Genomic DNA, 7,092 nt, shown 5'->3' with positions numbered 1-7,092 from the left:
CTGTCTATCTCTACCTCTCCAGCTGGCAGTATAAGCATACACCGTCATACACAACTTTTTTTACATGGGTTTTTGGAATTAAATTCAGGTCCTCATGATGGCCAAGCAAACATAATATGAACTGAGCCATCTCCAAAGCTTGGGAATTCATCTTACGAACATGGTGTACTAGAATGTGAGTTTTTTCTTCTTCCTTAGACTATTCTTTAAAAGCAGTTTTATAAAGTCACACAGAAGCCCATATGGCGTCTCTCTCTGTCTCTGTGTGGCTCTCTGTCTAGCTCTCTCTCTGTAGTGTGTGTGTGTGTGTGTGTGTGTGTGTGTGTGTGTGTGTGTGTGTGTGCGTATGTCACATTTTAGACCATTTTACTTCCAAGAATTCAAGTGCTCAGACTGGTGGGTGCATCACCAGGCTCAATGGCTTCCACTCAACCCAAGAACTTTTAAAAACCTCTGCTTCCCTGTCACCTCTGCCTCCCTGTCACCTCTGCCTCCCTGTCACCTCTGCCTTTCATTGCACCGCTGTGCTTTCCAAGCTGTTCTTGCTCCTATTTCCTGCCTAGTTGTGTCATCTATGGATCTCATGCTTCTTAGAGAACGACTTCTATGTGCCTGCAGAAAACCCTCTTGTAAGCTGAAGTGAGCCTTCCTTTTCTGTGTATTGTTAGCTTGTATTACTCCAGTAGGCGCCAAAGCCTAGAATACGCACTGCCTCTCTGGAAGGGACCACTGCACTGTGGCTCATCTTCTTAGAGCAGAAGCTGCCAAAGAAGCATTGCCAAGAAGATAGAGTGGTCTGGGGAGATAAGCCTAGCAGTGAAGGGTTTGCCTTGAAAGCTTGGATACTTCAGTTCTCAGAACCCACGTAAATAACTGAGCATGGTGGCATGTGGTTGTCACTGCTGGGGAAACAAAGACAGAGCCCTGGGGCTTGCTAGTCACTGACTGTATCCCAGTATGCAAGTTCTAGGCTACCGAGAGATACTGAGAGAGCCTATTCTGGAAATACAAGGTGCACAGCATCCTGAAACTCCCACATATACATACACATACACACACACACACACACACACACACACACACACACACACACACACAGAAGGGGAAGAAAGAGAAGGCAAGAAGGAGAAGGTTCATGAGCATCTCCCTGGGGTCAAGGTCAGTTACTTTGGGATGACAGGCTGCTGATGGAATTCGACTGTCTTTCTCTAACCACTGGGCTACACTTTCCTACTCTTCCATTTTCTTCGCTCTCTTCAGGTACATCTCTAGGCCTTTCTGATGACTTAAATGGAAGTGTGGCTCTTTACATAGACAAGCACTATGTGCTCAATCTTCTGAGGTAGAAATGTTCAAGTCTTTAATAAACGCCCAGAACATTCATTCCTGTGACTGACACTTGATAGACATCTGAAGCAATCCTCAGTTAACAGACTGAATGAACCAGAATTAATTAGCCATGTTCCTGGATGCTCCTTTCGGAGAGGTTTGTGGCTTCGTGATTAACAATTCTTCTTAGCATTTGCATTTCATTTAATGTACCGTTATTAATGAAAGACTGATTGAATGGGCCCTAATGTGATTGAATTCTGAATTAATGTATTTGAATAATTTATTGTTTTCATAATTCCAAGACAAGAGGATGAGTGGGATGGACTTCATGACCTCCCCCCACCCCCGCCAGCGCAATGCAAAATGATAAAGCCATTTCACCTTCATTCCCACTTAAATCTCTGTGACAGTTTGTTTGTTGACTATAATAATTTTCCTTAGTGGTGACAGGGAGGTAAATTTTCTAGCTTTAGGCTGGGAAGTCTTGGTTTTTTTCTAAATCTACAGACATACCTTTCTGTGTTGAGAAAGACAATGCATACAATTCAACGAGCAGGTGAAGCTGTAATTCAATGCCGAGATGCTGTTCAAGGTGTGAAACTGCCTATGATTCTCACAGCTCAAAGTCTTCAACTGAATTATGTTTTCAATCTGACCACTCCAGCCCCCTGTATATTTCTTCTATATAAACAGCATCAGGAGTATAATATATGAATCCCCTCCAGTTCCCCACTGCCATTCAATAAAGCATCTGTTTTGGTTTTCGTTTTAAACAGATGGAAGCCAAAGAAAACAGAATTAGAATAATAATCCTAGGTGAATTGAGTTCAATTATCATTTCCATAGCATGCTGTGCATTGAGAAAGATGTGTATACACATTGAGTTCCATGAATTGAAGTTTGGTCACAGACAGCTGTTTTTGTTTATTCAGTCAAATATGCTTCAGGTTTTAAACTGTACAGTTTGGGCATTTTTACATGAAAATAGTTCACTTAATTAAAATATACATTACATCTTTGTAGTGTATTGTGTGAGTTTGTGGTGGTTAAGTTTCATTGTCAACTTGACTGTATTCAGAATCATCCAGTTGACACACCTCTAGGAACTAGTCAGAAGGTCGGTGGCCCCATCCCGTAGGCTTGTGGCCCTACACCGAATGAAAAGGAGGAAACAAAGGAAGAGCAGTCTTTCTTCTCTCTCTGCTTCCTGGCTGTGGGCGCAAGGTGACCATTGTTTCTGCTGCTGACACAGCCTAAATCAAGCCATCCATCATGTCGATGGACACCAGGTCTTTTCTGCCATGATAGATTACTTCAGCTATGAACCTAAATGAACTCTATTCCTTAAGCTTTTTTTCTTCAGGAGTCTCGTCACAGCAACCAGAAAGACAAATAGTACAGAGAAAATGTCCTTTGCCTAGTGAAAAAATTTACACAAATATTTTCACAACCAGAAGGCCAATGCAGTTTCTCAAACATGTTTAGTTGAGATCTTGACCATAAAGCCTATATTAAAATACATGCAACAGCTAATAGACACATAATAAATGAGAGAGAGTGAGAGATAGAGAAAGAGAGAGAGAGAGAGAGAGAGAGAATATATAGCTATCCCACCTTGAACTAACTTCATCTCACCAGTTGAATGAATGAATGAGTGGGTGGATGGATGAATGGATGGATGGATGATAGTAGGATAGATGATTAAAGAAAGATTATACGTAGATGATAAAAAATGTATTATAAGTTGATTGATTAATCTTTAACAAAGACTCTCTCAGATTAACATGCACAAGATGTTGAGAGTCAGAGAAGTCTGTACCACAAACCCACACAGGCACATAGACCTTGAAGGTAGACAAAGAAAGCCAAACAACAGTGAATGACGTTTGAAAAAAATTCACCAAGGCCTAAAGAAGCTAGAAAGTGAATGCTTCCTGGCAGTGAAATTTTGTTACACTCCAGCTGCAATCAAATGCCTTGGTAAATTTTCAGGTGTCCTTACTTTATTGACTGCACTAAGAAGAGAAGGTGAGACCAGGCATAGTAGCATACACCTTTAAACCCAGAACTTTGAAAGCAGAGTTGAGCAGAATTGAGTTCGAGACCAGTCTAGTCTAAAGAGTAAAGAGTGAGTTCCAGTCCAGGATAGCCTGGGCTACACAGAGAAACCCTACCTCAAAAAGGGGGGGGGGGGAGAGCAGGGGGAGTGATAAGACTTTTTTTTAAGTCTTTATGAACACTTTATAGTTCCTTCATAAATTATTTAGACAGTTAACTCTGATTAATTTGTGTTACTCTCCAGAATACTTTGAAGTAAGTGAGCAAAATTATGGACAGTTTTGGACACAAAATTACTTGCCAAAAGACCTTTTGTATTAAGGACTTGGGAAACAATAGTACTAACTAGGGTTATGTCAAATATTACTATCACCAAGTTAACAGCACTATTTCTCTAAGCTGTAAAGATGAGGGATCAAGCACATTCTTAGATCAAACATTTTAATGGGGAATGAAGTGTAAATAATTTCTGGCCTGCTAGATTCCCAGCACCTGGACGACAGCTCCATGCTCGTTATTTATTTCCCCAGATAGGAAAGGCAGATGTTACAAATCTCTACAAGTGTAAGCCATAGTGAGGTGGATGGACGCAGCATTGAGAGCACTTGTGTTAACACTTTACACTGGTCTTTTCTGACACACCACCCATGCTTTCGTAGTCCTTTCTTATTTAGACACGTGGAATACTAGAAAACTTGAACTTCCAAAGACAAGTAATGAAGGTCAATGTCAAAACATCAAGGCTCTTAGTTTGAGTTAAAAATGGATGTTAAACCTAAAGTTACTGCTAAAGTATTAACTTCATCTGTCATAAAAGCATTAAGTGCAGACATTTATTAACGAATCCTGAAACCCTGGGGAGTGATAAGCCAAGCAGAACTCACGGTTACCATATTTACACATTCTCCTTGTTGTGTTTCTTGACACATGATCTGATTTGAAGTAATAAACATCAGGGTCGTCGTCTTCCCCTTCGGCAGTGTGCTGACTGGCACTCTCTTTGGCAAATGTCCAATATTCATTCTGGCCTCTGAAGGGGGCTTACTTAGTCCTTCACTTCCATAGTTTTCAGAGTCACAACACAGAACCTTTTCATCTTGAGAGATCTCAACAGGGTTTGTGGGAGACTCACGTTATCACTAACGGTTGTGTTTGTTTCATTAGGACTGAGACTATTCTCCTCAAATTGTCCGTTTTTCTCTGTAAGGAGATGTGTTTTTAGTGGGACTACCTCTGGTTAGGGCCGCCCCTCGAGGTGAAGTCCTCAGGGTGTATCGATGTTCTTGAGGTTCTGATAAAGATGTCATTTGAGCTGAAACACAGTCTAGCATAGGTTCTCCAGAGACTGGCAAGCATTCAGACCCCGTGTCCAGAGAGTCACTGCTGTTCTCATTACACTGCTCTTTAAAGCATTGCTACCTCCCACCCCATCTACTTCTTCCTCAGAATCACTAAAGGATGACTTAATTTCAGAACCGGGGCCTGAAGCTGACTCAGCAGTCAGCTGATTCCAATGTTCCACAGGCAGGCAGGCGGTTACTAGTTTGTGGTCCTCCAACTTGACCTGCACATCTGACTTTCTGCAAGGCACACTAAATGGTCTATACAAGTCCTCCTTCCTACCACCACAGAACACTGAAGTCTGGGTTTCTGAATCCCCATCTCCAGCTACTGATTCTCCCTTCGGCACACAGGAGTCAGGGCTATTTTGTTGAATGTTCCCATCAGGCTGACAGTCATCACAGTTATAACAGCTGAGTCACTGTCGTCAACACCATTGACAGTCAGATAACCTGTAATCTCTTCTAATACTGCAGCATTAAGTGGTCCTTCCTCACTTACATCCACCTTTCTAACTCCCCTTTTCTCACAATTATCCAATATAAGACGTCGACAAGCTCGTTTAGCCCCTTGAAAGTCTGTATCATGGTCCACTACTGTCCTTCTGAGTTCTAATGGCTCCTTGTCTGATTTTACAGGCAAATCTTCTGAACCGTCTGTGGCTTCAGCTCTAAGACCATGTTTAATGTTCTTTAAGACTGGCAGTGCTGGCTCTGGCTGCCTTCCCTCACAACTCTCTAAGGCCTGCTTTTCTAGGTCATTCTTTTCCTAGGGCTTACCCATTCTCGAGCACTCTGCTGTTTTACATCAGAAGTTCTTCCGTTATTATTTCCTTTCAGAATTGGCACACTCTGGTCTCTTCTTTTGGTGATCTTGATGGTACTTGAGAATGAGAAGAGATTTCTTTTGAGTGAGCAATGCTACAATTCCTTAAAGTACAGCCATAAAAAGACTCATCCAAGCCATTTAACCCCACTGTTGATCTTGTAACACGAGTACATCGGGAAGCAGCCATACTATGGCAAGTCCCTACCATACGATCATTGGGAGACTGTACAACCAAAGATCTATCATTGAGGAAATATTATTTCTTTTCCTTAGATCCTGAAGAAGATGGAGGAGCTGTGATCTACAGTAGAGTTTAAGCTTCGGGCTTTCAGACTCTCAGCTTCAGCCTCGAAGAATACTAAAACCCCTTAAATGCCTCTCTTTTGAAATGTTTCACCTAGTACTTAATTTCCAAGCATCTGTATTTACATGTTATCACAGTTACCCTTAGACTTCGGGAATTGTTTACTTGGCTGGACTGGCACAACTTGCTCTCTGTAATCTTAGCACTTGAGAGGTAAAGATGGGAGGAGGATAAGAAGTTCAAGGTCATCCTGATCCATAGCTAGTAGCCTGAGCTCCGTGAGATCTTGTCTCTCATGCGGGGCTGGCCACCGCAGGCTACTTGGGGAGGCACCACCAGTGTGGTCATGCTGGCTCCAGTGCCCTCTGCTGCAGGAAGCCCTGATAAGACTTTCATATCTTGAACGTTACTTTTATGTACCATCTGCAAAGCTACTCAGAAACACAAACTGACAGCAAGTACTTCTGCTGACAACAATACGTACTCAACTTGTTGAACATGGAGAAGTTGAGCTGGTGCCTACGCAGAGCCTTCACCCCCTACAAGCCAGTCTTCTTCATACCATAAGATACTCTGCCTGCTACCAAAGGAGAGACCTAAACACCAAACCAGCTACAAACCTTCAATCTGCAATGGCATCCTGCCTGTAAGAGTTGCCAGTGCAATAGTGGCGAAAGGCTCACGGGAGTGACCAACCAATGTCTGATTTGACTAAAGGTCCACTACACAAAGTGGCACCCACACCGCGCACTGCTGGAGTAAGCACAAACCTGGAACTAGAGAACCCAGAGACCTTGGAGAAATCCAAATACAACCATTGAAAAACAGAGCAATAAACTGACTCCTAAGGAGATTGTGCTAGACTCATAGATCAGTACCTTGCTCAGCTAGCATCAGAGAAGCCTCCTCCTGCATCACGTGGAATAGATACAGAGGCAACCAGACAATATGCAGAGAGTCAAAGAACTTGGAACACTTGACTCTAAATAGGATGTCTCCATCAAGACCCCTTCAGTCTCAGGAAACCCTGCAAGAGTGAAGGGGAAAATGAGAAGAGCCTGAGAGGATAGAAGACACCAAAGAGGCAAGGCCTTCCTAACCCAACATGGCCAGAACGTGAATCCACAGAGACCGAGGCAGCATGCGACGGGGCCTGTATGGGTCTGCACCAGATGGGGTCCTAGAGCTGAGAGCAAAAATGGACACATGCCCTCAGCCCTAAACCAGAA

At 42.8% G+C, this 7,092-nt stretch overlaps 1 pseudogene; it reads right to left on the bottom strand.

Annotated features, from left to right (window-relative positions):
- Positions 1-3,947: 3,947 nt before the first annotated feature.
- Positions 3,948-5,746, bottom strand: Zzz3-ps1 (zinc finger, ZZ-type containing 3, pseudogene 1; annotated as a pseudogene).
- Between the last annotated feature and the right edge of the window lie 1,346 nt (positions 5,747-7,092).

The sequence above is a fragment of the Rattus norvegicus genome, chromosome 17 (assembly GCF_036323735.1).
Source record: "Rattus norvegicus strain BN/NHsdMcwi chromosome 17, GRCr8, whole genome shotgun sequence".
NCBI lineage: Eukaryota > Metazoa > Chordata > Mammalia > Rodentia > Muridae > Rattus > Rattus norvegicus.
Note: the sequence above shows the minus strand (reverse complement) of the source record. Positions and strands in the feature narration are given on the sequence as shown.